Below are 27,806 nucleotides of genomic sequence, written 5' to 3' on the forward strand. Positions count from 1 at the left end.
TTCGAATGTTTGATGGGAAATATAGACATTCGAAATTTGTTATAGCAGCGATTTTGAATGACATCCGCGAGGCTGGACGAAATCTGAAATGATCCATCCATACGTTTGAGGACTTAACAATATCAAGGTATTTTGGAGTTCCAATTGAGTCAAATATAAAGAAATCAATCCTGGAAGTTATTTGGAGAAAACCTGGAAGGGGATGGCATAAGCTTATATTGATGGATGTTTGTTGGGAAATCTGAGTCATGCTTGTTTGGGTGGGATTCTTAGTAATTTTGAAGCTATGCAATTTTGTAGCTGAATTCTCCGCTTTGTTGATTGGGCTAAATATGGCAAGAGATAAAGGAATTTAGTATCTCCACATTGAAAGTGATTCTAGCGCACTAGTTTTATGCATGAGGAATCATTCTATTCCATGGATTTTTCAACAGGGTGGTCTAACTTCAATCATTATCTTTCTACAATTTCATGGCAGATATTTTTCATTGCCATAGGAAAGCACATTCAACGGTGGACTAATTAGCAAAGAAAGATGCTTGTGTTCAAACCTCATCTTTGTGGACTATATGTTGATGTAATCTAGTACTCGAAGAATAAGCCTAAATATATATTTGAATCTTGATGCTTTCTAGTTTTTTGATGTGTTTTCTTGCCTTGTAGTTTCATCTGATGGTAATGTCGAAGGTTTGTTTTGCGAGACAAGTAATTTGCTTTATGTTGGTTTGGCCTTAACCGTTTGTAAAGTGTCAAATCATTTTTGTTTGACCACTCACCCTTTCAGTAAAGTATGAAACTAATGTTCTATAGTTTCTCTAATGGCATTTTTATAAATATCTGCTGAAATTCTGAATTGAGTATGGTGGCACTTTCATTACTTCAGGGTAACATTTTAATGATGGGTACATGGTCCTGTAACACATAGACACATCATGAGTTGTTGATATTCATTTGGCATAGCACATGGTAGGATTCGTTTCTGCTATCAGTTTATTTTGTGGATTTGGTTCAATTAAACTGAAGATACCGGATGGAAGGCCATCAAATTTACTTGTGATCCATTTTTAGAACATCATCTTTGTTCTAACTGATGGTATCATTCCCCCATTTGAACAGTTGAAACGGTTTTCATCTCTGTCATATCCTACAAATATAGAGCTTTATCTGGCAATCTCGATGTGGGGATTGCAAGTAATGGGGTTGCTGCCTTTAAGACGATCCCAAACTTTTCAGAAAGATCAACCTCTGCAGCACCTTCCGGCAAACTCCAGTTGAATGAATGCAACAGTGAAGCGAGTGCGTACATCACTGTCCTCTCCGCCATTGCCGTCCCTGCACATATTCTTCTCCCAGACCCAAATGAAAAGTAGTTAAAATCATTGCCACTGTAATCCCATCTATCGTTGAGAAACCTCTCTGGCTCAAATGTGGAAGGGCTCTCCCATGTGGAAGCATCCCTGTGAATCGCCCACACGTTTACGAAGACCCTGGCACCCTTGGGAACAGTGTAACCCCCTATGTTGCAGGATGAGCTTGGGCAGTGAGGAACCAACAGAGGGAGCACTGGATGTAGACGGAGCACCTCTTTCATCACCGCCGCCAGGTAATGCAGTTTGGGAAGATGAGACTCTTCAACTATGCTTTCTCTTCCCACCACTCTGTCCAGCTCTTCTTGGACCTTTCTCATCGTCTCTTGTTTGTTCATCATCCCAGCCATGGCCCACTCCACTGTGTTTGAGGTCATATCGGTCCCACCCACTACCATGTCCTGGTTCATTTGTTAATTAATTAGCTATAGTCATTAATTTTAGGGAAAATTTCATGGACACCCCCTATAAGTATATCGAAGAATATATGAACACTTCAAACATTGTCAAAATATCACAAACACCTCTTACTCTGAATTTATTTCAACTTAGTTCACTCCGTTAGGTCTGTGAAATTGCTGTTAACTCTTTTATAATGGTGAAATTACCCTTATCACAAGGGTGAACATCCCATAATACCCTTAAGGTTAAAACCCCAAATTACCCCTCTCTCTTCATCGTCTTTGTTAGTCTAAGGTGGAAGAAGCAAGAACAGGGAAGGGGACCAAGCCTTCCCTCACAGTTAATCTTCTCGTCGATCTTCTTTTCAATTCACTGATTAGAGGTAATGTGAAAGTAGAATGTACTTATTCTATTTATTTCCTACGAGAGATTTTGCTCTCGTTCCTTAGATTTATCGCTTTCACATGAAGTTTTTCTTTTAGGGTTTCTTTTGTTATAATTTGAATGAATTTTGGTGTTTTAGGAGGGTGGCGAGTGTGTGTTTGTCCTATACGCTGTTTTTTTATTTGCCGTTGATCGATTGTGTTGTTTTATGTTGTGGAATTAGGGTTTTTTTCTAGTATCTCCTCCAGTCATGGATTACTCTGCTCTGTCTCTGCTACCACTTAAACCGATGATGTTTGTTCTTTGTGCTACCAGTGTTGTTTTTACTCAGTTTCTTCTTAGTAAGATCATGTAGTAAAGAATCATGTGGAATCAAAGCATCGAGTTGAGAGTTGGAGGGGAGGTTAACATTCGCTCTTGGCCTGGATTCTGTCGAATCAGAGACTCTGCAGTCTGCAAATGGTAACTGTTTCTCTTATGGTTCAAGGATCTCTCGGAGGAATTCGTTTCATCTTATAACCCAATCTTTGGTTTATGTGTTTGATTTCGTGTTTAAATAGTATGAAGCTCTGCTTTTCTTCAATCAGTGCGTATAATTCTCTGATTTTTTTGTTTTCTTGGGAGGGGAATTGAGGCTGTATGTTTGTTGAGTTCACTTGGGCTCCGTTTGGTTGCAAGGGAAATTAAAGGGAAAGGACCGAAATTTTAGTACTTAAAATTTTTTTTTTTGTAATTATTACTCCATGTGACACCATGTGATATTATCAATAACTCCAAATCATTCCATATATGGTTATTAAATTTTACTTTACTTTGCATTCAATTCCCTTTGGTTTAAAATATAAAATAAATATTATATGTAAAAAGTATCTTTATTATATATGGTAAAAAAATTAAGTAGTTTATGCAATCACATGGGATAATGATTACAAAAGTTTTTATTTTTTTGAAAAATTTCTTTCCCTTCCCTTTAATTCCCCTTGCAACAAAACAGAGCCTTGGTGTGGTTTTTGGTGACTTGCAGGGTATGATGAGGTTTTCTTGTAGTAGTTTTGGATTAATGGAAGTGGAAGACGGGATTTTTGTAGTGGATTTTGTTCTAATTTGAGCGCTAGGGTTTGATCTTGAGTTTGTTCGACTGAGTTCGTTGGTTAGTGAATTAGTGTGTTTCTGCAAACAACCGCTAGCTCGGTTGGTTGGTGGCATTGCAAGTTGGAATATGCCCCCCCAGGAGGTCAAGGGATCGATTCTCCTGGATTGCATATTGTGCAAAAAAAAAGGCACATTTCTCCCCTCCCCCCCCCCCCTTAGTTGTAGATTGTGGGCTTGTCTTAGCCTTCCCCTTAGCTTGTAGTTGGCCTATGGGCCCTTGAGTAGGATAGACCAAAAAATAAATAAATAAATAAATAAATAAAAAATAGTGTGTTTGAAGAGGATTTGTAATTATGAGTGGACTGTGTTGGGGTATTTTGGGGAAGAAATTCAAAGCTCTTGGTATGGTCTCGCTCAGTTTCAGCCTTTTAGGTGGGATCTCCATTGTTTCAAGCTTAAATCATTTGGTTTCATTGTTCGGTTTCTACTCAAATGTTGTTGCAGAGAACAAAAAATAATGGGAAAACTGTAATTTCTAGGTTTAATGTTTTCGTCTGAGTGGTTTGGGTTGATTTGGTCTCTGTAGAATTGGGTTTGCAAGAAAGGAAGAAGATAAACTGAGTCACATTTTTTTGTTATATAGACAATAAGGAAAAGGGAAGAAGATGGAAGATAAGAATAAGGAAAAAGAGGTTATTATTTAAATAACTAATGGGGTTAAAAATGGATATTTCAACTTTGGGTGCTAGTCTTGCTTAACATCAAGGGGAAGATTGATATTTTGACAATGTTTGGGGCGTCCATGATATTTGATATGTTTGTTGGGGGTGTCCATAAAATTTTCCCTTAACTTGATTGAAGGCTAGAGGACAGGATCTTTACCCCCACCAGTCCCTGCTTGACCCAATTCCCCCGTGCCTCCAATTACCACCCTACCCCTTCCTGGGTGGGGTCCACCCCCTTATTATAGGCACTGGAAATTGGCCGAGCAAGACATCCTCAATACTTAAGAGTTCTATTAGCATCATAGTTCTAAGTATCGGTATCGTATTGGGCGATATGTACCAATTTTACTAGTCACTGATACCGTACCGGTAGCATGGTACAAACAAGGGGTAAAGTGATCAAAAAACTCATTTCTTAAAGAAATTCAAGGGTAATTTTGTCTGAAACAGCCGATCTAGGCCGATACCAATATCGGTTTTGCTTGTTGTGGATATCCGTTTCCATGTTAGTGACTAATGGGAGGAAGAATTGAGCTCATGTGGAAGGGGATGGATTTGATCTCATGGTATACGGTAAATAGAGCAGAAATTAAGCTTACCATAAGCAAGGCCTTGAGGTGGAGCCTGGTGAAGGGTGTCTGAGAATCTGATTCGTCCTTGAGCTTCAGAAGAAAGTGCAGAAATCATGGCATTCCTTTATGCTCTGTTCGTCCATCTTCAGCTGATGATCGATGACCGAGTCGAAGATCTGATCCAACCGCAGGAACAGAGCCTTCATGTCTCTCTCCACACCCTGTAGATCAAAGCGGGCCAGACTGGGATAGAAATCCGAGACGTTGGGTTTACCCAGAAGCTCAGTCATCTCGCCGACGACTTGCCAAAACTCAACTCCAAGGCTACGTTGCTTCTCGTCTTTGATTGTGCCACCCCCCAACGAATTCGTGATAAGATTGAGCACAGTAAGGAACATCTGCTCACCCACGTTGACGGAAGATCCAGAATTGCTATAAATATAGCTGATGGTCCGACGGACTTCATGCCGGCGAAGGCTGTAAACTGCTTCGAGGGAGGCGTTGTCGAGCATCTCGCGCACGCACACCTTGCGCAGCAGCCTCCACTGCAGTCCGTACGGACTCCGTACGATGTCGATGCCGCCGCATGTGATGACACGTCCGACGATTGGCGGGTCACGGTTGGCGAAGGTGGTGTCCTTGTCCATGAGGACTTCCTTAGCCAAGGATGGCGAGCTCACTATGACGCCCACCTTGTTACCGAGCTGCAGCTTAAAGATGGGACCGTAGGTCCGAGCCAGTTTAGCAAAGTAGGTATGGAGCTCTGGGTCCAAGAAGGGGAGGTTCCCTACGAGTGGCAGTGGTCGTGGCCCTGGCGGCAATGGAGGGTTTTGGTTTCTTGATTTCCTGAGTGATGAGGCATAAAATACCCCACCTATCAGAGGCTGCCACATGGCCGACCTGACCTTAGTCCGAGAACCGAATTGGGCCGAGCAGGAAACCGGGCCGACCCCATCTCCGATAAGTCACCTGACAGAGCCAGACTCGCGCAAGCTAGCCGGTGGCTGAGGCCGAGCTCTGAGCCGAGCTCATACAGGTCAGCCATAGACTCCTGGCCGAGCTTACTGCCGAGACCAACCTCTCGGGCCGACCTCCCAGGCCGAGGTGAAGGCCAAGGCCGACCTACCATGCTGCCCTCCTAAGCCGACCTCCGAAGCCGAGCCCTCCTCTACTGAAGCTGCCATAGCGCCCCACCGGGGATCTCCGGGCCACGTCAGCGCATCCCGAGAATCACAGGATAAGGATCGAGCCACGATCCCAGCGCAACACGGAATCACACTCTACATGGACTCTTACCTTAATAAGAGCCCGACCCCGAAAATAGCTCTCCACTCCGCTTTACGCGAAAGAACCTTCCAAAAAAAGGACTCCTACCATACTAGGACTCTCCCAACCGCCTCATCTCATCTTCACTCTATAAATACCCAGGTATGGAGCATCATTCCGCATCCTGCTTTTCACTACGCAGTTACAGTGTTGCACTGGTGATCTAACTTTAACATCGGAGAGTCCTAGACCGGAGCCACACCGGCTCTCTTGTGCTCATCACTTGGTCTTCGCAGGCTCATCCGTGGGCGAACCAAGCATCGGAGATTTCCACACGCAACAGATTTAGCGCCGTCTGTGGGAACGACATCAGCAAGTCATCATCGTTTCTACCAACTTCAAGAGCAACAACAATGGTGCACACGAGATCAGGGCAGCATGGCTCAACTTCCCGTACGGACGAGCCATAGTCGTTGGGCAGATGAGGCGATCACTGCCCCCGAAGCCTCTCGACAGGGGATAAACAGAAGACCCCCTCGGGCAGGGGGTGCGCAGCCCATCACGGGCACCATGATCAGTCCCATTCCCCCACCGGAGGGTGGGAATGGGGGAGGTGTGCTAGTCACAGCTGCGGTTGACTGGGTATAGGCCGAGCCCAACTTGGGCGGGCTGGGCCTACCAGCGCCGCCGCCCTTACCAGAGAGTTTGGACCCCAAAGCCCCGGCAAATAATCGACAAGTTATGGACTTGCAGTTGCAGATGCTCCACACCAACGAGATGCTGCGCACCTTCATGAACCAGATGGCCCGAGGCGGGCTGATGGGCTGATGAGCACATTTATGTGTGAAATTTTAGGGCATAAATTATACATTTTACCACATTGGACAGAGTTACTCGGTGCTTTCTTGTGCTTTTCAGGGTTTAGGTGAATTCATGTGAAAATGAAGGAGATGATGCTAAGGAGATGCTTTTAAGCTTTTTATAAGTGTAAATGGATGCATAGCCCATCGAGTCAGCTTCGGAATGGTTCAAACGGCACTTAATTCTGAGTTGAAACGAAGAAGTTATGGCCGTTTCCGTAACGACGCGTGAAAATGGTCTGTAAGGGTTTATTTATAATTATTGACAGTCGGGTGGGGACAAAGTGAAGCGGAAGTTCGGATTTTAGGGGCCTTAATGCAATTATTAGAAGTTACTTTACTGTACCCAAAAGATTCCATTTGGAAGGCTCTGGACAGTCCAACTTCAACTTGAGATATCTTGGGCTCCCCAACTCCGAATTGGATGAAATTTGGGTCTATTTTGTGTGATTTTTCGCAAGGAACACAATGGTGAGACCTATATAAGCACCCCATGTTCCACGTTTTCTGAAGGACAGAATGAGTATTTTATTTATTCTTGAAGGAATCCTAGTCATCACCTTTACTCTCTCTCTCCTCCAACTTCTTAAGGGCACTTCTGGAATTCTACTTGGGATAGATTTATATTTTCTCATCTATGGAAGGTTAAAAAAATCAAAGATGCTTTGATTTTATTGCTTGGAGAAGATATCTACAAAGAAAAGGAAGCACTTGTTAGAATTGGAAGTTTATTTTTCTAGAAATAGAAGGTCTATGTAAACAATCTTCTCTTCTTCTTCTTTCTATTTTTTTCTTTTTTCTTAGGATTCAAGGCATTGTAAAAGAGGAAAGAGAAGAGAATATTCTCTTTTCTTAGGGAATATTTCTCCTACACTTCCATCTTCTCTCTTCTCCTCTCTTCCACCTATAAATACCCCCTACCTCTCTTGTAAAAATTGGCTCATTCACTTAGTGAAATTTCTTCTCTTCTTCTCCTTCTAATTTGTGATTTTTGGCTTTTCTAAGTTCTAGTTTGCTTTTATAATTTTTAGTTAATGGTTATAATAGGTTTAGTTTATGCTTTAATTTTAATTTAAGTCTTCAATTGGGTTGTAATTTCTTAATTCTAGTTTAGGTTTTAAGCCTTCTAGTCTAAGTTCTTAAGTTGATGACAAGACTTGAAGATTTAGAAGAGGAGGTTATGGTAAGTTTATGCAAGTATTCAAGCTTTTCATTTACATTCATGCAAGCACATCCAGGTTTTACTATCTAAACTCTCAATCTCATTCTCCATCTCCTCTATCTCTCTCTATCTTCTTCTTCTTCCCCTTCTATTTCTTTTATTTTAATTGTATATGGTTGTGGTTTATGGATGCATTTTTATTCCCTTATTTCTTTTTATGTGGTTAGTATGTGTGGTTGCATTTTTATTCCTTTCAATTCGCTTTAGTTTGATAGGTTAGATGCTCATGGGTTAGGACGCCGATTTAATCCCTTAATTTTGTTAGATGCTTATGAGTTAGGATGCATTGATTTTCGTTAGTTTAATTAGTTTAATTTAATACTTTAATTTGGTTCATTTTGCATTACTTTTAAGTTAGTTAAATAGAGTGGGGAATATCTCCTTGTGTTCGACCCGTAGCTACGATTGACCCGTACGCTTGCGATTTTATTTTAACTCAAACAAATTTTTGGCGCCGTTGTCGGGAAGATTATTGTCATTTTATTTATCTGATTTTTAAGTAGTGCGAAGTGTTTTAGTTTATTATTTTCTCTTCTTTTTTTTTTTTTTTGAAAAAAAAAAAAAAAAAAAAATCAGTTTTTGAAAACCTCTTCTTGTTTCTCTTCTGTTTCAAATAGTGTGCGCCCAATCTAAAGTCCTTCATATGCTTCAACCCTCCATCTTTTGGTGTCCTTCATAGGATTAAGTTACCTATGACACTACATCTTGACTTGGTTGGGTGGATTGACATGTGACTTATCTTTGGAGGTGACCACTCTTGATAACAGGAAAGCGACATAGTGAGAGTGTTGGAAACATAAACGTATAGTAGACCTCCATTCTACATCAGAATCCATATTGGAGTCGCACGTAGGTGGCTATAGAAGACTATACGGGTTCCCTTGCTGTCAACCTATATGGCATCCTTACAGCTTTTGAACCATTGTTTCGATTTTTGAGGGATAGAGATGCACTATCTACCTTGGGGTCCCTCTTGTTTCTAGTTTTTTTTTTTTAAGTGTTTTATTTTTCTTTAATTTTTCTAAAGGAGACCTCATATCTATTTAGGTGGCTAAGGTGTGGACTCGTGATTCAAGTAATCGTCTTATTAGAAGACCACCTTCTCTACCACCTTTGACCATGGGTGACCAACAACCCAAGACTCTTAAGGATAGGTTTTACCCCACCAAGGCTGCACAGCCCTCATGCATTAGTCTACTTGTTGTTATAGGAAATAACTATGAACTCAAGACCAACTTCATCAGCATGATACCCCATTTTCATGGGATGGCTAATGAGGATGCATATCTCTTCCTTAGGGAATTTGAGGAGGTCTGTGTTCTAATTAAGGTCCAGAATTTGACTGATGATGCAGTTAGGCTTAGGTTTATACCCTTTGCCCTGAAAGATCAGGCCAAGAAGTGGCTCTATGGACTGCCAACAAACTCCATTAATACATGGGATGAGTTCACCATTGTCTTTTTGAGAAAATTCTTCCCTCTTCACAAGACCAATAAGCTTAAAAGTGACATCCTCCAGTTCAGGCAGAAACCACATGAGTCCTTTTCTAAATTCATGGAAAGATTCAAGGACCTCCTCTTAGAATGCCCTCACCATGGTTTTGACTTGTGGCAGCTATGCCAAATTATTTATGAGGGTATTGATTATCAGACCAAGCAACTTGTAGAGTCTATGTGTCCAGCAGGCTTTACTTCTTTTTTTGAGGAGAATGATGCATGGACATTCTTAACCAACTTGGCTGATAAGACTAGGGAATGGAAATCTTCCCAAGAGGCTGAAAGGACCACTAAGGGGTATCTCATTGAGGGTATGCCAGCCAAGGAGGCCAAACTTGATAGCCTCATAAAATGGTTGGAGTCCATAGTTCTTAAAGAGTCTATACCAGTTAATCCGGTCAACCAGGTCAACTATGTGTCGGTATGCAGTTGGTGCCAAACCCCTGGACACCTTTCTGAGGAATGCCCTAACACCTTGGTGGGCAATTCCAGCACTGAGAATGTAAGTGCTCTCTACCAAAATAGCCCATATAGCAATACTTACAATCCAGGATGGAGAAATCACCCCAATTTCTCATGGAATCAAGGGAACCAAGCAGGCCCATCCAACTTTAACCATCAAGGCCAGGTTGGTGCCCAAAGGACCAACTATGCACCACAAAGCCAAGGAATGTCTCCTAACCCCTTTTCCCCTCGTCCTCATCCAGGACCTTCTATTAATTCTGCTAGGCCTCCTCTCCTTGCACCTTATCAGCAACCCCGTGGTTTACCAATATAGGAGAGGCAACAAGACTGAATGAGATGGACAACAAGATAGCTCTTCTCATGACAAGCCACAATAACATGGAAAAATAACTCACCCAGCTTGTCACAATCTTGCATGAGAGGGAAATAGGGAAGTTACCTAGCCAGCCTGAGCCGAATCCTAGGCATCAGGTTCATATTCAGCAAGGTACCCAAGCTCCTCCAACCAATGTTGCATAAGGCCAACAGCACCAAGGGCCCTCTAGACAGGTAAATGTTGTTTATGCTTTAAGGAGTGGCCGTGAGTATCAACAGGCTAGTGTACCTCAGTCTTTATCATCTCATACTCCTGTTGACTCTCCCCCTTCTGAAGAGGCCATTGAAGTGCCTACTGTTTCAGGTTCCTCTGATGAACCTAAAGATATACCAGATGATTTGGTTGAGGAAACCAAAGAGGATTCTGTTGAGGAAGTTAAAAAGACCAACCCTAAAAGAATTTATACCCCACCTACCCCTTTCCCAAATAGGTTGGTTAGCAAGAAGTCTCCTTCTGTGGAGAAGATATTGGATGTGTTCAAACAGGTTCAGGTGAATATCCCCTTGTTGGATGCTATTGCCCAGATCCCCGCTTATGCTAAAGTCCTCAAAGACTTATGCACCCAAAAGCGGACCACCAATGTGACCAAAAATGCATTCTTGGCTACTAACATTGGTTCTCTAATCTCACAGCCAGTAGCAGCCAAGCATAAGAATCAGGGAAGCCCCACCATCTCTTGCACTATAGGCCATACTACTATTGATCATGCCTTATTGGACCTTGGTGCAAGTGTGAACCTCTTACCTTTTCATGTCTACCAACAACTGGGATTGGGAGAACTGAAATCGACCAAAATTACTCTTCAACTTGCAGATCGGTCGGTTAAAGTTCCTAAGGGAATGATTGAGGATGTCCTGTTGAAGGTTGGGGAATTTATTTTTCTTGTAGATTGTATTGTTTTAGATACCCAACCCACTGCCAACTTCAAGGACCAAATCCCAATCATATTGGGTAGACCATTCCTAGCTACCAGTAATGCTTTAATCAATTACAGGAATGGTCTCATGAAATTATCTTTTGGCAATACTTCTGTTGACTTCAATGTGTTTAGGTTGGGCAAGCAGCCTAACATGGATGAAGAGGTGCATATGCTTCAAGGATTTCCCGATGATATTGATACATTCTTTGAGATTGATTTTGATTCGGGATTTCAAGAATGTATGCAAGAATTGGAGGGTGTTGATGATACTCCCTTATCTGAGGTCTGGAGCATCCAACCACCTTTGGAGCCCCTTGGACCCCTATCCACTTCCATTCCCAAATCCTCTATTATTGAGCTCCCCACATTAGAGTTGAAGGCATTGCCCTCCAACCTCAAGTATGTCTTCTTAGGACATGATCATACTCTTCCTGTTATTATTGCTTCTGATTTGACTTCTATTCAGGAAGAAGAGTTGATTAAGCTTCTAAAGGACAATAAGGAAGCCATAGGTTGGACCATGTCTGACATCAAAGGTATTACGCTTCCATTGTTCAACATCATATACATCTGATGGAGAGTTCCAAACCTTCTAGGGAACCCCAAAGGAGGGCTAATCCTGTGATGAAAGAAGCAATCAAGAAAGAGATCCTAAAATGCTTGGATCATGGCATCATTTATCCTATTTCTGATAGCCAATGGGTGAGTCCTGTGCAGGTTGTGCCTAAGAAAGGAGGAGTCACTGTAGTTGAGAATGCTAATAATGAGTTGATTCCAACCCGTATCCAAACGGGATGGAGAATGTGCATTGACTATAGGAAATTGAATGCGACAACTTGGAAGGACCACTTCCCCTTACCTTTTATTGATCAGATGTTAGAGAGACTAGCTGGCCATGAATATTATTGTTTTCTTGATGGTTATGCAGGCTATAACCAAATTCCTATTGCTCTAGAGGACCAACACAAGACCAATTTCACATGCCCTTATGGAACCTTTGCTTACCGACGTATGCCTTTTGGGCTTTGCAATGCCCCTGCTACATTCCAAAGGTGCATGATGAGTATCTTTTCTGATATGGTAGAGCACTTCCTAGAGGTGTTTATGGATGATTTTTTCATTCACGGCTCTACTTTTTCTAATTGCTTGCATCATCTCTCTTTGGTTCTTAAAAGATATATAGAAAAGAACTTGGTCCTGAATTGGGAGAAGTGCCACTTCATGGTAAAGCAAGGTATAGTTCTTGGTCACATTGTGTCCAAAGAAGGGATCAAGGTTGATAGATCTAAGGTGGACCTTATTGCCAATTTACAACCACCCAAGAGTGTGAAGGACATTAGATCTTTTCTTGGCCATGCAGGTTTTTACAGGAGATTCATCAAGGACTTTAGCCAGATAGCTAGACCTCTCACCTCTCTTTTGGCAAAGGACTGCCCATTTGATTTCTCTTCTGAGTGTCATGATAGTTTTGAGCAATTGAAAAGAGCGTTGACTTCAGCCCCCATTATTCAAGCTCCAATTTGGACAGTTTCATTTGAACTTATGTGTGATGCCTCTGATTTTGTTATAGGGGTTGTTCTTAGGCAAAGAATCAATAAATTGCCCCATGTGATTTATTATGCAAGTAGGACTCTTAATGATGCACAGCTTAATTATACCACCACTGAGAAAGAATTTTTAACTGTTGTGTTTGCTTTAGAGAAGTTTAGGCCCTACTTGGTTGGATCACATGTGATTGTTTATACTGACCATGCAGTTATCAAATATCTTGTGCAGAAGAAAGATGCCAAGGCTCTCCTCATTAGGTGGGTCCTTTTATTACAAGAATTTGATCTTGAAATTAGGGATAAGAAAGGGTGTGAAAATTTGGTTGCAGACCATCTATCCTGGCTGCCTAATTCCTTGACTGTTGATTCTCCAGTCAACGAGAATTTTCCTGATGAGTATCTGATGGCAGTGTCTAGTGAACCTTGGTTTGCTGACATTGTTAATTATCTGGTTACGGGTGTGACACCTGCACATTGGTCCACCCAAGATAAGAATCGTTTCTTTTCACAAGTTAAGTATTTCTTTTGGGATGATCCTTATCTTTTTAAGGCCTGTCCGTATCAAGTAATCCGGAGATGTGTCCCTGATCATGAGCAACAATCTGTCTTATCTTTTTGCCATGATCAGGCTTGTGGAGGCCATTTTGGGCCTAATAAGACTGCGGCCAAAGTTTTACAGTGTGGATTTTATTGGTCTAGTCTATTTAAAGACGCTTTTACTTATTGCAGGGCATGTTCTTTATGCCAATCCTTAGGGCGTCTTACTAAGAGAAATATGATGCCCCTTAACCCAATTCTGGTGGTTGAGGTGTTTGATGTATGGGGTATTGATTTCATGGGGCCTTTCCCTAACTCTTTTGGTAACCTGTACATATTACTTGTTGTGGACTATGTGTCCAAATGGATTGAGGCAGTTGCTTGTAAGACCAATGACCACAAGGTGGTTGTAAAATTTTTGAAGGAGAACATCTTCTCCCATTTTGGTACTCCTCGGGCTCTCATTAGTGATCGGGGCAAGCATTTTTGTAATCGGCCTTTTGAGGCCCTCATGAAAAAGTATGGTGTCGTCCATAAGTTGGCCACACCCTACCATCCCCAGACCAGTGGCCAGGTTGAGGTTTCAAATAGGCAGATCAAGTAAATTCTTGAGAAAACCATCAACCCGAACCGCAAGGATTGGTCTAATCGATTGGTAGATGCGTTGTGGGCCCATAGGACAGCCTTCAAGACCGATCTTGATCAATCTCCGTACCGTCTGGTGTATGGAAAGGCATGTCACTTACCTGTAGAGATTGAGCACAAGGCCTTTTGGGCTATCAAGAAGCTTAACTTTGACCTACGCACTGCAGGTGCCCATAGGAAACTCCAACTATCTGAGTTGGAAGAGCTTAGGAATGAGGCATATGAGAATGCCCGAATTTACAAGGAAAAAACCAAGGCTTTCCATGATAGGCACATTTTGAGAAAATCTTTTGAGGTAGGCCAGAATGTTTTGTTATACAATTCTCGTTTGCATATCTTTCCAGGTAAGTTGCGTTCTAGATGGGATGGCCCCTATATTGTTCAAAAAGTTTATCCACATGGGGCTGTTGAAGTCCTCAATCCAAGTACAGGAGCTACTTTCAAGGTCAATGGCCAAAGATTGAAGCCGTACATAGAGATGCCTACTCCAGTTGACGAAGAGGTCATGAATCTCCATGAGCCTCTTTACCTTGACCCCTGATATCCTGGTATGTATCCCCTCCCTTGTCCTTATTCTTTCTTTTCTGCATGCATTGAGGACACTGCATGAATTAAGTGTGGGGGGTGTGTTGGACTTTAATTGTGAATTTTGTGAATTTTGAATTTTGTGAATTTTGATTGTGGCGATAGTTTTTGGGTATGTGCATAAGTCTCTTCGATTTGCAAAGCGAGAGTGAGAGGGAATTAGGTGCCCTCCTAGCATGCGAAATAATAAAAAAATCCCTTTTCAAGGATGGTAGTTGGTTTGTATCCGGTGATGGGGATTGAGTTTGAAAATATGAGTGCTACTTCATGTGATGGTTAGATTCCTCTATGTGTTTATGGACCCCTTTGATCTTTTGGCTAGTAGTTGAGACCAATTTGTTTGTGGCAAGGCAAGGCATGAAAGTGGAAGTGAATGAAAAAAAAAAAAGAAAAAGAAAAAAAACAAGGAACAGAAAAGAAAGTGGAATTCCTTAGGACTAGACAGGGCACTGTGCCTCATGAAGCAGGGTGACTTGATCGAAATTCTTTGGAAGGAAACTCAAAAAAAAAAAACTCTTGCATCAATGTCTCAATGTCTTATGGATATATGCAAAAAGCGAAGCTACCAAGTATTTGGGTGTCTGGTGTATGCTCCACCATGTCATTTAGAGAACAGTAGTGGAGTAGAAATAGAGTTTGTGGTTGAGAAAGAAAAAAAAACTTTTGCCTTAATGCCTGAAAAAAAAAAAAAAAGTATGGTCAACAATACTCAATGCCTAAGTCTTTGGTTCCATCGATGGTATGGGGGGTTTACTTGAAGGTGAGTAGTGTTCAGAAAATATGAGGAGATCCCTTGAACTTGATGCATGCTTGTTACTTGAATTGATGTGGGGTGATAAAATTCAAGTGTGGGGGAACCTTTGGCTCCTTGATCATTAGTTGAACACTTTTTGGGATTATGTGCACTGTCCTACTTATGCCATGATTAAAATTTGTAGCATTTATTTACAATTGAATTTTGGGTGTATATTCACTGCAAACACCCATGAGACACAACTCGTCCACTAGGGGTAACCTAGGGGTTTAAAGGCTTGTTGCACATGCTAAGTGCAACCATGATTCCTACGAAAGTAAGTTAGGATTTTCTGCATTCTAGGTTAGTTTTTGTTTTTGCTTTACTTGAGGACACGTAACATTCAAGTGTGGGGGAATCTGATGAGCACATTTATGTGTGAAATTTTAGGGCATAAATTATACATTTTACCACATTGGACAGAGTTGCTTGGTGCTTTCTTGTGTTTTTCAGGGTTTAGGTGAATTCTTGTGAAAATGAAGGAGATGATGCTAAGGAGATGTTTTTAAGCTTTTTAGAAATGTAAATGGATGCATAGCCCATCGAGTCAGCTTCGCAATGGTTCAAACGACACTTAATTCTGAGTTGAAACGAAGAAGTTATGGCCGTTTCCGTAACGACGCGTGAAAATGGTCTGTAGGGGTTTATTTATAATTATTGACAGTCGGGTGGGGACAAAGTGAAGCAGAAGTTCGGATTTTAGGGGTCTTAATGCAATTATCAGAAGTTACTTTACTGTACCCGAAAGATTCCATTTGGAAGGCTCTGGACAGTCCAACTTCAACTTGAGATATCTTGGGCTCCCCAACTCCGAATTGGATGAAATTTGGGTCTATTTTGTGTGATTTTTCGCAAGGAACACAATGGTGAGACCTATATAAGCACCCCATGTTCCACGTTTTCTGAAGGATAGAATTGGTATTTTATTTATTCTTGAAGGAATCCTAGTCATCACCCTTACTCTCTCTCTCCTCCAACTTCTCAAGGGCACTTCTGGAATTCTACTTGGGATAGATTTATATTTTCTCATCTATGGAAGGTTGAAAAATCAAAGATGCTTTGATTTTATTTGTTAGAATTGGAAGTTTATTTTTCTAGAAATAGAAGGTCTATGTAAACAATCTTCTCTTCTTCTTCTTTCTATTTTTTTCTTTTTTCTTAGGATTCAATGCATTGTAAAAGAGGAAAGAGAAGAGAATATTCTCTTTTCTTAGGGAATATTTCTCCTACACTTCCATCTTCTCTCTTCTCCTCTCTTCCACCTATAAATACCCCCTACCTCTCTTGTAAAAATTGGCTCATTCACTTAGTGAAATTTCTTCTCTTCTTCTCCTTCTAATTTGTGATTTTTGGCTTTTCTAAGTTCTAGTTTGCTTTTATAATTTTTAGTTAATGGTTATAATAGGTTTAGTTTATGCTTTAATTTCAATTTAAGTCTTCAATTGGGTTGTAATTTCTTAATTCTAGTTTAGGTTTTAAGCCTTCTAGTCTAAGTTCTTAAGTTGATGACAAGACTTGAAGATTTAGAAGAGGAGGCCATGGTAAGTTTATGCAAGTATTCAAGCTTTTCATTTACATTCATGCAAGCACATCTAGGTTTTACTATCTAAACTCTCAATCTCATTCTCCATCTCCTCTATCTCTCTCTATCTTCTTCTTCTTCCCCCTCTATTTCTTTTATTTTAATTTTATATGGTTGTAGTTTATGGATGCATTTTTATTCCCTTATTTCTTTTTATGTGGTTAGTATGTGTGGTTGCATTTTTATTCCTTTCAATTCGCTTTAGTTTGATAGGTTAGATGCTCATGGGTTAGGATGCCGATTTAATCCCTTAATTTTGTTAGATGCTTATGAGTTAGGATGCATTGATTTTCGTTAGTTTAATTAGTTTAATTTAACACTTTAATTTGGTTCATTTTGCATTACTTTTAAGTTAGTTAAATAGAGTGGCGTATATCTCCTCGTGTTCGACCCGTAGCTACGATTGACCCGTACGCTTGCGGTTTTATTTTAACTCAAACATGGGCCACCCACTGGTCACGCCCCCTCCAGCCCCGGTCCGCGCAGAGAGAAACTTACAGCAAAATGGTGGCCGGCGTAGGGCCGAGCCTAGCCGAGCCGCGTCCTCACACCCGTCTCGTCAGAAGACTCCACCTCCGCGTCCTAGTAGAGGCGCTCGGTGGGATGAGAAAGAGCATCGTCGAAGCCCGGGAACAGGGCAGGAAATCGAACCAGCCGACTCTGTAGCGAGGAGGTCGGTATTTTCTGGACGGCTCGGAGAGGACGGACAGCCGAGGAGAGTCCGAGAACAAGAGAAAGAGCCGAATGAAAGGCGCGCTGTGAGACAAGGAGAAGGATCTCGTCGTACCCCCCGGCGTCAAAGCTCGCCTCCCCGAGAAGAACAACAGGGGAGCCCCCGTGGGTCCAACTTCCAGGAGGAAAGAAGAACAAGGAAGGATGGTGCGGACCGAGCTGACCAGAATGGCCGACCACAATGGGATTACCGAGCCTACCAACCTCGGGCTGAGGAGCCGGTTGGCCGAGCACCTAAAACCGAGCTGGAGAGGCGGCTACGAGACTTGGCGGAGCAAGTGGAGGGGTTGAAGAAACAAGCGACCCCAGACGCCTATTCGTTGGTCGGGCGTCACCCATATCCTCCTGAGATCATGACCGTGCCGCTACCAACCGGGTTCAAACCTCCCCCGTTCAATCGATATGACTGGACGACCGACCCGACGGATCACATCAACTACTTTAATGCGATGATGACCATGTATGGAGGAACCGAGATCGTTTCTTGTCAAGCCTTCCCTGCATCCCGCAAGGGCGCGGCGACCTCATGGTTCTCCTGGTTGCCGCCGAACTCCATAACAAGCTTCGTTCAACTCTGTCGAGCCTTCGTCACGCGCTTCCAGAGTAGTATGAAACACAAGAAGACAACGGTCAACCTCCTCAGCGTGAAGCAAAGGCCCGACAAGTCGATCCGAGCTTTCGTCTCCCGCTTCAACAAGGAATCATTAGACATCAAGGATTTGAATGAGGTCACGGCCCATACGGCTATGAGCAACGAGCTTGCCGACATGGACCTCATCAAGGACTTGGCCCAGAAGCCGACCAGAAACCTGGCCGAGCTCTTGGAGAGATGCAATGAATTTACAAATATGGCCGAGGTCCTCCAGGCCTGGAAGGGAAACGAAGGACGACCCGACAAGAAAAGGCCGACAACAGACGACCGTAGGGAAGACAAACGGCCCAGGACGGATCACCGAGCCGACAGGTTGGATCGAGTTCGGAACCCCGATTACACCCCACTGAATACCTCGCGCAAGGAGATTTTGATGCAAATACAGGACGGTGGGTACATCCGCCGACCCCGACCGATGCAAGCGGGGACATCTCGAAATCCCAACAAATATTGTCAGTTCCACAAGGACACCGGTCACGACACCGAGGATTGTTATTAGCTGAAAAGAGAAATCGAAGAGCTGATAAAAGTGGGCCATTTGAAGCGATATGTCAAAGGAGGCCGTGAAGAGCGTGGGGGTCGACGGCCTGAAGAACGGGATCAAAGAAGAGCCGAGCCGAGGCCCGAAAATAGGCGAGTCGAACGAGATGAAGATAAAGTCCGAGCTGAGAAGAAAGAGGACGGGTCCGGGCCTAGCAGTGACAAGGGAGCTCCCATATACACTATCCTCGGAGGGCCCGGGCAAGAGACTACTCGAAAGGCTAAGGCAAACGTACGGTTCATCGGAGTTGCCGAGATGCCCACCAAGAAGCTCAAGCCAGTGGCGACGATCTCCTTCACCGAGGTCGACCTCGAAGGTATAAGTTTACCTCATGATGATGTTTTAGTGGTGCAGGTAGAAATTGCGAAGAGCCCCGTCCACCGTGTATCGGTCGATACCGGCACATCCGTGGACCTTATGTCACTAGACGTGTACCGACAATTTGGCTGCGGCGACGAAGCGCTCAAGCCGGAAGGCACCTCACTTCACGGGTTCTCGGGAGCTGCCGTGACCATCAAGGGCTCAATAGACCTGCTGGTCCGATTGGGCAAGCTCCATGCCAGGCGACGATCCAAGTCAAATTCATGGTAGTACGATCGGTAGTGGCTTTCAACGCCATACTCAGCCGTCCTTCATTGACCGCTCTCCAAGCCATCATCTCTCCAACGCACTTGAAAATGAAGTTCCCCACCGAGAACGGTGTCGGCGAGGTCCGAGGCAACCAGAAGAAGGCGCGGGAGTGCTATGCTACTTTTGTCAAGCAAAACAAAGGCAATGTCCAAGGAATGGCAATGTGCGTCGTACACCTCCCCGAGGATCAGCGGGATGAGCTTATCGAGAGGAGAGGATGACCCGTGGAAGACCTGACCCCATTTCATCTCAGGGAAGATGACCCAGCAAAGGTGGTCCAGCTCGGATCATTACTGAATGAAGATCAAAGGAATCAGCTCGGAGCTTTCTTAAGGGCGAACGCCGATGTCTTTGCCTGGTCGGTTGCTGACATGACAGGCATACCCAGGCATATAGCTGAACACCGGCTCCACGTAGATCTGGCTCGAAAACTAATTCGGCAGAAGAGAAGGAACTACGCACTTGATCGACAAACCGCGATCAAAGAAGAGGTGGAGAAGCTTCACCGATCAAGGTTCATCCGAGAAGAAAAATTCCCGACCTGGTTGGCTAACGTCGTCATGGTCCCCAAACCGAACGGGAAGTGGTGAATGTGTGTCGACTACACCGACCTCAACAAGGCTTGTCCAAAAGATGAGTACCCGTTACCTCGAATCGACCTCTTGATTGACGCCACGACAGGTCACGAGATGCTTAGTTTCATGGACACGTATTCCGGCTACAACCAAATCAGGATGCATGAGGAGGACGAGTCATACACGGCATTCTGAACTGACCAAGAAAATTTTTGCTATAAGGTTATGCCGTTCGGACTGAAAAATGCCAGAGCGACATACCAGTGGCTCGTGAACTATATATTCTGCGAGCAGATCGGAAGAAACATGGAAGTCTACGTGGACAACATGTTAGTGAAGAGTTTGAAGGCCGAACACCACTTGGCCGACCTGGAAGAAGCCTTTGGCGTATTGAGGAAGAACCAAATGAAGCTGAACCCCGCCAAGTGTGCATTCGGCGTGACCTCGGGAAAGTTCCTCGGCTTCATGGTCTCTGTCAGAGGCATCGAAGCCAATCCGGCAAAAATCAGGGCCATCCAAGAGATGAGCCCTCCAAGGACGATCCGAGAAGTACAGAGGCTAAACGGACGAGTGGCGGCGTTGGCACGATTCATGTCGAGATTGGACGACAAGTGCCTACCGTTCTTTAAGGCCCTCAAAAATATCCAGAACCCGAAGGACTTTATCTGGTCGGACAAATGCCAGGAAGCTTTTGAAGAGCTGAAGAAATATTTGGAGAACCCATCTCTTCTCAACCGACCCGTGCCAAAAGAGGAGCTTCAAGTTTACTTAGCTGCTATCCCTATAGCGGTCAGTGCGGTGTTGATTAGGGAAGAAAGTCGAACTCAAAGACCCATATACTACATCAGCCACGTTCTGGTCGGCGTCGAGACAAGATACTCCGGGTTCGAGAAAGTAGCATTCGCTCTTGTTACGGCCGCAAGGAAACTAAGGCCGTACTTCCAAGCTCATCCGATCGCGGTACTGACCGACTAGCCACTCAAGAAGATATTGCACAAACCCGACGTTTCGGGATGGCTAATCACCTGGGCGGTTGAGCTGAGTGAATACGATATAAGCTATCATCCGAGGACGGCGATAAAAGGACAAGCCCTTGCCGACTTCATCGACGAATGCACAGGGCCCGACTTTGAAGTCGGGGAAGAAAAGACAGTAGAAGAGGTCGGGGCTACGGCCAGCCCGACTTGGACCATGAATGTCGACGGTTCAAGCAACTCTGGAGGAAGCGGGGCTGGCCTGATACTGGTGAGCCCCGAAGGGTTTCTGATCCAATATGCCCTAAGGTTCAAGTTTCCCGCCTCGAACAACGAGGCCGAGTATGAAGCCCTCCTAGCCGAACTTTGAGTCAGCAAAGCAATGGACGTAAAGCGGTTGAAGGTGCGAGGAGACTCCCAACTCGTGGTCAACCAGGTCAATGGAGACTATGAGGCGAAAGACGAAAGGATGATAGCTTACCTGAGCCGAGCACGAGATCTGATTTCCTAACTCGAGCACTTTGAGATAACTCGAATACCGAGAAAAGAGAATGCCATGGTTGACTCCTTGTCAAAGTTGGTCGAGGCCGACCTCCAATATCTGAGCCGATCAGTGTACATAGAGATCTTGGAGAAGCCCTCCTTACAAGAAGAAAGCGTAAAGCATATTGAAGAGGACGGGCCGACCTGGTTGGACCCCATTGTCAACTACTTGGAGAATGACCTGCTCCCGGAGAATCGAGATGAAGCAAGGAAGGTCAAGATCCGAGCTGCCAAGTACACCATGATCGACGGAGTGCTCTACAAAAGAGCAATCTCGGCCCCTCTTCTCCGATGCCTTGGACCGAAGGAAGCTGAGTATGCCTTGGCCGAGGTACATGAGGGAATATGCGGAAGTCACATGGGTAGCTGAGCTCTCGCATACAAGATACTTCGACAAGGATTCTATTGGCCAAGAATGCAAGAAGAGGCCATGAGGTATGTGAAGACATGCGAGAAGTGCCAGCTATTCACACCAATCCCGAGCCGACCAGCAACAAAGTTGACCTCCATGCTGAGCCCAATCCCTTTCGCTATGTCGGGAATGGATATTCTCGGAGATTTCACCCCGGCAACGGGAAACAGGAAGTACGTGGTAGTGGCGATCGATTACTTCACCAAATGGGTCGAGGCCGAGCCCCTTGCAACCATCAACGAGAAGAACATGGAGAAATTCTTTCGAGATAAGGTCATCTATCGGTTCGGACTATCGAAAGTGCTCATCACAGATAATGGCACGCAATTCAACAACCCGACCTTCCGAGAGTTCTGCGAACACTTCTACATTGACTTCCGGCCCATCTCAGTAGTTCATCCACAAGCAAATGGACAAGTAGAAGTGTCCAACTGAACATTACTCGCCGACATTAAGAGAAGGTTAGATGAGGCCAAAGGAAGATGGGTGGAAGAGCTCCCAAGTGTCCTATGGACATATAGGACGACAGTAAAAACACCAATCGGGGAGAGTCCTTTTCGCCTCGCTTATGGGACCGAAGCCCTCGCCCCGATCAAAATTATGGCATCGTCGTACCAAGTGCTCAATTTCGATGAGAAGACCTATGAAGATGGACTGAGAGCCAACCTTGACTTCCTCGACGAAGTTTGAGAAAATGCCCTACTCCGGAACACGACATACCAACAGAGGATGGCAAAGTACTATGACTCAAGAGTCAAAAAGCAGCACTTCCGTCAAGGGGACCTTGTCCTCAGAAAGCTTAGCGCATCCCAGCCAAGGCAGCAAGGAAAGTTAGCACCAAACTGGGAAGGCCCGTACATAGTCTCCAAGCAAATTCACCCCGGGACATATCACTTGCAGACTCCGGGGGCAAGAAGGTACCGAGACCTTGGAACTCGAAAAATTTGAAGAAATTTTTTCAATAACTGAGCATGCATGTATTCAGCTTGAGCCCCGACGTTTGATTCAATTAAATAAAGTATTTCTCCACCACTTAACGTATTTGCAAGCTCTTAAATCAAAGTCGTAAGACCGGTCCTCATAGACTTGGCCGACCTCGAAGATCGACCCTCATAGGTCGGCAACCAAGTCGTAAGACCGATCCTCATAGACCTGGCCGACCTCAAAGACTGGCCCTCATAGGTCGACAGCAGAGTCGTAAGATCAGTCCTCATAGACCTGGCCGACCTCGAAGACCGACCCTCATAGGTCGGAAACCAAGTCGTAAGACCGGCCTTCATAGACCTGGCCAACCCCGAAGACCGGCCCTCATACGTCGGCAGCAAAGTCGTAAGATCGTTCCTCAGAGACCTGGCCGACCTCAAAGACCAGCCCTCATAGGTCGGCAACCAAGTCGTAAGACCGGTCCTCATAGACCTGGCCGACCTCTCAAGAGCAAACTCCCCCCTTGGCCGAGCCTAACAAAGTTTGAAACTAAGCTAAGGCATTACGCTCGGCCAGGAAGGCTGCTCGGCCACACGTCCGCTCATATGATAGCCTGTCCAATCGGATCGATGGGAATGGTGAGTTAACTAACCAAAGTGAAAATCACATTGACCTCGGGCATGGCATGGCCGAGCCGCAGACCACGTGAAGCATGGGTAAAAAATAGACAAGTCCCTAAGCTCGGCTAGTGGAACGACTCGGCAGTTCGGCCACAACCTCAAATAGAACAACATACACAAGGAAGAGAAGGTTAAGAGTGCTGAGCTAAAACACTTGGACAAATTCTGGCAAAAATAGACTTTTTATTCAGTATAGGCCGACTGCTCGGCATGGTTACAATGAGGGTAGTTTGGCCCAAAAAAAAAAAAAAAACAAATTTTTACATCTCAATCTCCTTGGCGATTGACTTGGGGGCGACCTCGGTGACATCCACGGCGACAGGCTCGGCAAGGGGGTCTTAGGGTTCAGCGTCAAGGGCGAAGAGGTCGGTCTGCGTAGGTTCCTCTAGGGGCAGAGCCTGGGTGACCTCGGCTCCCTCCTCATCTCCTAACTCCCCGGCAAAGGTAGTCGCGTAATCATCAAAACGTGAGAGATTGAGATCGGGGTAGACCGCCTTGATCTCGGCTAAGAGATCAGCCCGACCTGCCTCAAAACCTTCAGCGTAGGGAGGCTTCCTGATCTTATGGCACACATCAGCGTACTCCTTCGATTGGAGATAGTCGCTGATCGCCTCGTCCCGAGCCATGGCCAGGTCTTCCTTGGCCTTCTCCCTTGCCTCGGCAAGCTGAGCCTGCAGAGCCCGGACCTTCTCCTTTTGCCTGATCACCTCGGCCTGAGAGCTCTCCACTTCAGCCTCGACGGCAGTAAGCTTCTCTTGGGTCTCCCGACGCCTCTGAACGGCATCCTGGGCATCCTGGTAGGCCTTCTTGCACTGGACGCCCAAGGAGTGGTTCTCGGTCAAGAGCCGCTCAAAATGAAGCATGGTCTCCACTGCCTTGGCGAAGCCCTGCAAAAAGGCATGAGAACAAAAGTTAGGATAGACTACACAGGTCGGATCTAACCACAAGAGCCGACCAGGATACTCACCATGTTGAAATCCTGAAATAGCGTGGAGAGGAGCTCAGGGTCAGACAGCGCCTCAAGCTTCTCCCTGTCAGCCGGCAGCCGACCTGCGTCCAGCCATTCCTTGGCATGTGCGGCCGACGTCAATGCCGAGTCCCCTGGGAAGAGGCGCCAGGTCGGCCTCACAGGAACGTTGCTGGCCGAGGCCCTCCCCAAGACATATCGGGAGATGTTGGGGGGTGAAGCCACGGGCGGAAGACCACCACTCATCAGATTGACCGAGAGCTTCTGACGCTTGGTGTCTTTCGGCGGGCTCCTCTCGCCTTTTCGGCCTTTCCCTTTCCTCGGAGACCCCACTGGGCCCGTACTCTTCTCAGCCTCAAGGCCGACCACAGCGTCTGACGGGCCCGGCATCACTGCCTTGCCCTTGGGGGCCTTGGAGGACTCGCCCCGAGACTTCTTCTTAGCGTTTTTCTTCCTTCGGTCCGCAAGGGTCTCGGCCCTTAGCCGAGCTGTATCCATAGGGGGAATGTGGCCGACCACTGCAAGAGAAATCGAGAACATAAAAAATAAATCGAAAAAGAAAAGAAGACTAAGTAAAAGGGTCAGCTCGGGCAATAGAGACGGGCTCGGCTCGGGCTCCTACCAGGGGTCATATGCCACCTCTGAAGAAACCCCTCGTCCTGAAGCTGGAGGACATCGAGGGGCAGACGCTGGAGGATTAAGTCAAGCGAGATCATCTCGTTCTCGGTCAAGGGTAGTACCCTGTTGACATAATTCAAATGGATCTCCTTCCACTCGGCTCGGAGAGGGCTGTTTGGGATCGAAGCAAAGAAAAAGCGGGGCTTCCACTGCTTATTGAAGCTCGGCGTGCTGACCAAAAACTTGTGGCCGCCCAGGGACGCACTCTTCCCAGATCGGCGGCTGAAATAATACCACCCCTTTTCTGGAGACTTCTTCAAGAAGAAGAGCCGAGAGAAGAGCGCCACGCTTGCGCCTCGGCCCATCTCACAAAATAAGGCGTAGAAGCCGTACACGGCCAGCCAAGAGTTCGGCACCAGCTGACCGGGGGACAGATGGAAATGGTTCAAGATCTGATCCACTAGGCCGATTACGGGGAGCCTAAACGCATACTTGAAGGGCAGCTTGTACAAAGCCACCTCACCGGGCCTGATGTAGCAGGCCATCTCCCCTGGGTTAGGAGCTCGGAGCCGAATGTCCTCGGGGATGGTATAGGTCGTCCTCAAATAGTAGAGGTCGGCATCCATGATCGTGCTCGGAATGGTGTCGACACTCCCTTCTTCGAGCTCAGGAGTGTCAGCGGATGAGTTGACCGAACCAACCCCCACTTCGGAAGAATCTCCCTCACTTGACTCCTCATCGGATGAGGACGACCCAGAGTTCTCGGCTCGGTCCGTGGCAATTGGCTGGGCCGCGTGGTAGAACTCCAGGAGCAACGGAGGCTCGGCCACCTCGGCCTGACGAGGCTCTACTACATCGGGCTCATCCGAAGTCAAGCCCAACAAGTCTATGGTGGGAGAACGAGCGGGGAGCTCTCAGCTTGGACTAGCGCCCTCTGTCGCCCCGGCGAACAGCTCGCCCATGAGACTACTACCAACTGACATACTAGGAGGAGAAGACTTACTGGTTGAAGAAGAGCTGAGGGTGAGCTGAGTGTGGATGAAGCAAAGGCCGAGCTGATCACGAACCAGTAAACACCGAGAGCTACAGAGCTGAAGAATCCGAGCTTGTCGAGAAGTCAATAACTTAGAGCAGTGAAGAATGAATAGTTAGGAGTCGCCTATTTATAATTCTTGGGTTGTACTGATCCAACGGTCGAGCAGAGCTCAGCATAGTTCAACGGCCCAGATCAAAGGACGTTTCAAATTCCCGAGCCTGCCATAATGACTCTGCTGACGTGGCACTGACACCCAACTGTCAGACCGTGCAACGTCAAATCCACGGCAAAAAATAAGCTCGGCTCGACCGTAAAAATCTTCCAGACAAGCAGACCTGGAAACTTCACTCATCAGTGCCGAGCCGACCCCTGATGAGTGGGGGGGCTTGTGATGAGGCATAAAACACCCCACCTATCAGAGGCTGCCACATGGCCAACCTGACCTCAGTCCGAGAACCGAATTGGGCCGAGCAGGAAACCGGGCCTACCCCATCTCCGATAAGTCACCTGACAGAGCCAGACTCGTGCAAGCTAGCCGGTGGCTGAGGCCGAGCTCATACAGGTTAGCCATAGACTCCTGGCCGAGCTTACTGCCGAGACCAACCTCTCGGGCCGATCTCCCAGGCCGAGGTGACGGCCAAGGCTAACCTACCATGCCACCCTCCTAAGCCGACCTCCGAGGCCGAGCCCTCCTCCACTGAAGCTGCCATAGCGCCCCACCGGGGATCTTCGGGCCACGTCAGCGCATCCCGAGAATCATGGGATAAGGATCGAGTCACGATCCTAGCGCAACACGGAATCACACTCTACATGGACTCTTACCTTAATAAGAGCCCGACCCCGAAAATAGCTCTCCACTCTGCTCTACGCGAGAGAACCTTCTGAAAGAAGGACTCCTACCATACTAGGACTCTCCCAACCGCCTCATCTCATCCTCACTCTATAAATACCCAGGTATGGAGCACCATTCCTCATCTTGCTTTTCACTACGCAGTTACACTGTTGAACTGGTGATCTAACTTTAGCATCGGAGAGTCCTAGGCCGAAGCCACACCGGCTCTCTTGTGCTCATCACTTGGTCTTTGCAGGCTCATCCGTGGGCGAACCAAGCATCGGAGATTTCCACACGCAACACTGAGCAACCATGCGTACCAAAAAATGATAAGGACGACGAGGGCGAGCGTGAGTAGTGTTCGAGTGAACTGGTCCTTCTGATTGCTTGCTTCCCACCACCACTACCACCAAATATTAGAGAGGCTGCTCATGATTACTCGGGATCGAGATCGGAGAGAATTGTTTGGTCTGGTTTGTTTTTGTGAGGGATAGTATTGATTAAAAAGCTAAAACATCAGCTGGCAGTTGGCACCCAATCTTGAATGTCATCTTATTCAAAGACCGGCGAGAGGAGAGGAAATTTTTACTTTCCAAAAGAGAGAGAGAGAGAGATCGAGACAAACATCAACAAAATAGCAGGATTGTTCCTGCTACATGTACGTGGCTGATACTCAGCAAATCACGTTTTCTTTTCATTATTTAATATTAAAATTCAATATAAAACTAACTTAACAGAAACTAAATCTGTTTGTTCAACGTTAATTTAAATTTTATTCCAACTTAGCCCTTTAGTTTGGGGATACAATAGTAAATATAAAATTAGAGATGCAATTAGACTTTATCTCTCTCGCCT

The 27,806-nt window shown here is 45.5% G+C and overlaps 1 pseudogene; it reads right to left on the minus strand.

The window, feature by feature from the left end:
- Nucleotides 1-1,088: 1,088 nt before the first annotated feature.
- Nucleotides 1,089-27,416, minus strand: LOC122659997 (annotated as a pseudogene).
- Nucleotides 27,417-27,806: the final 390 nt, after the last annotated feature.

Source organism: Telopea speciosissima, chromosome 1 (genome assembly GCF_018873765.1).
Source record: "Telopea speciosissima isolate NSW1024214 ecotype Mountain lineage chromosome 1, Tspe_v1, whole genome shotgun sequence".
NCBI classification, from domain to species: Eukaryota; Viridiplantae; Streptophyta; class Magnoliopsida; order Proteales; family Proteaceae; genus Telopea; species Telopea speciosissima.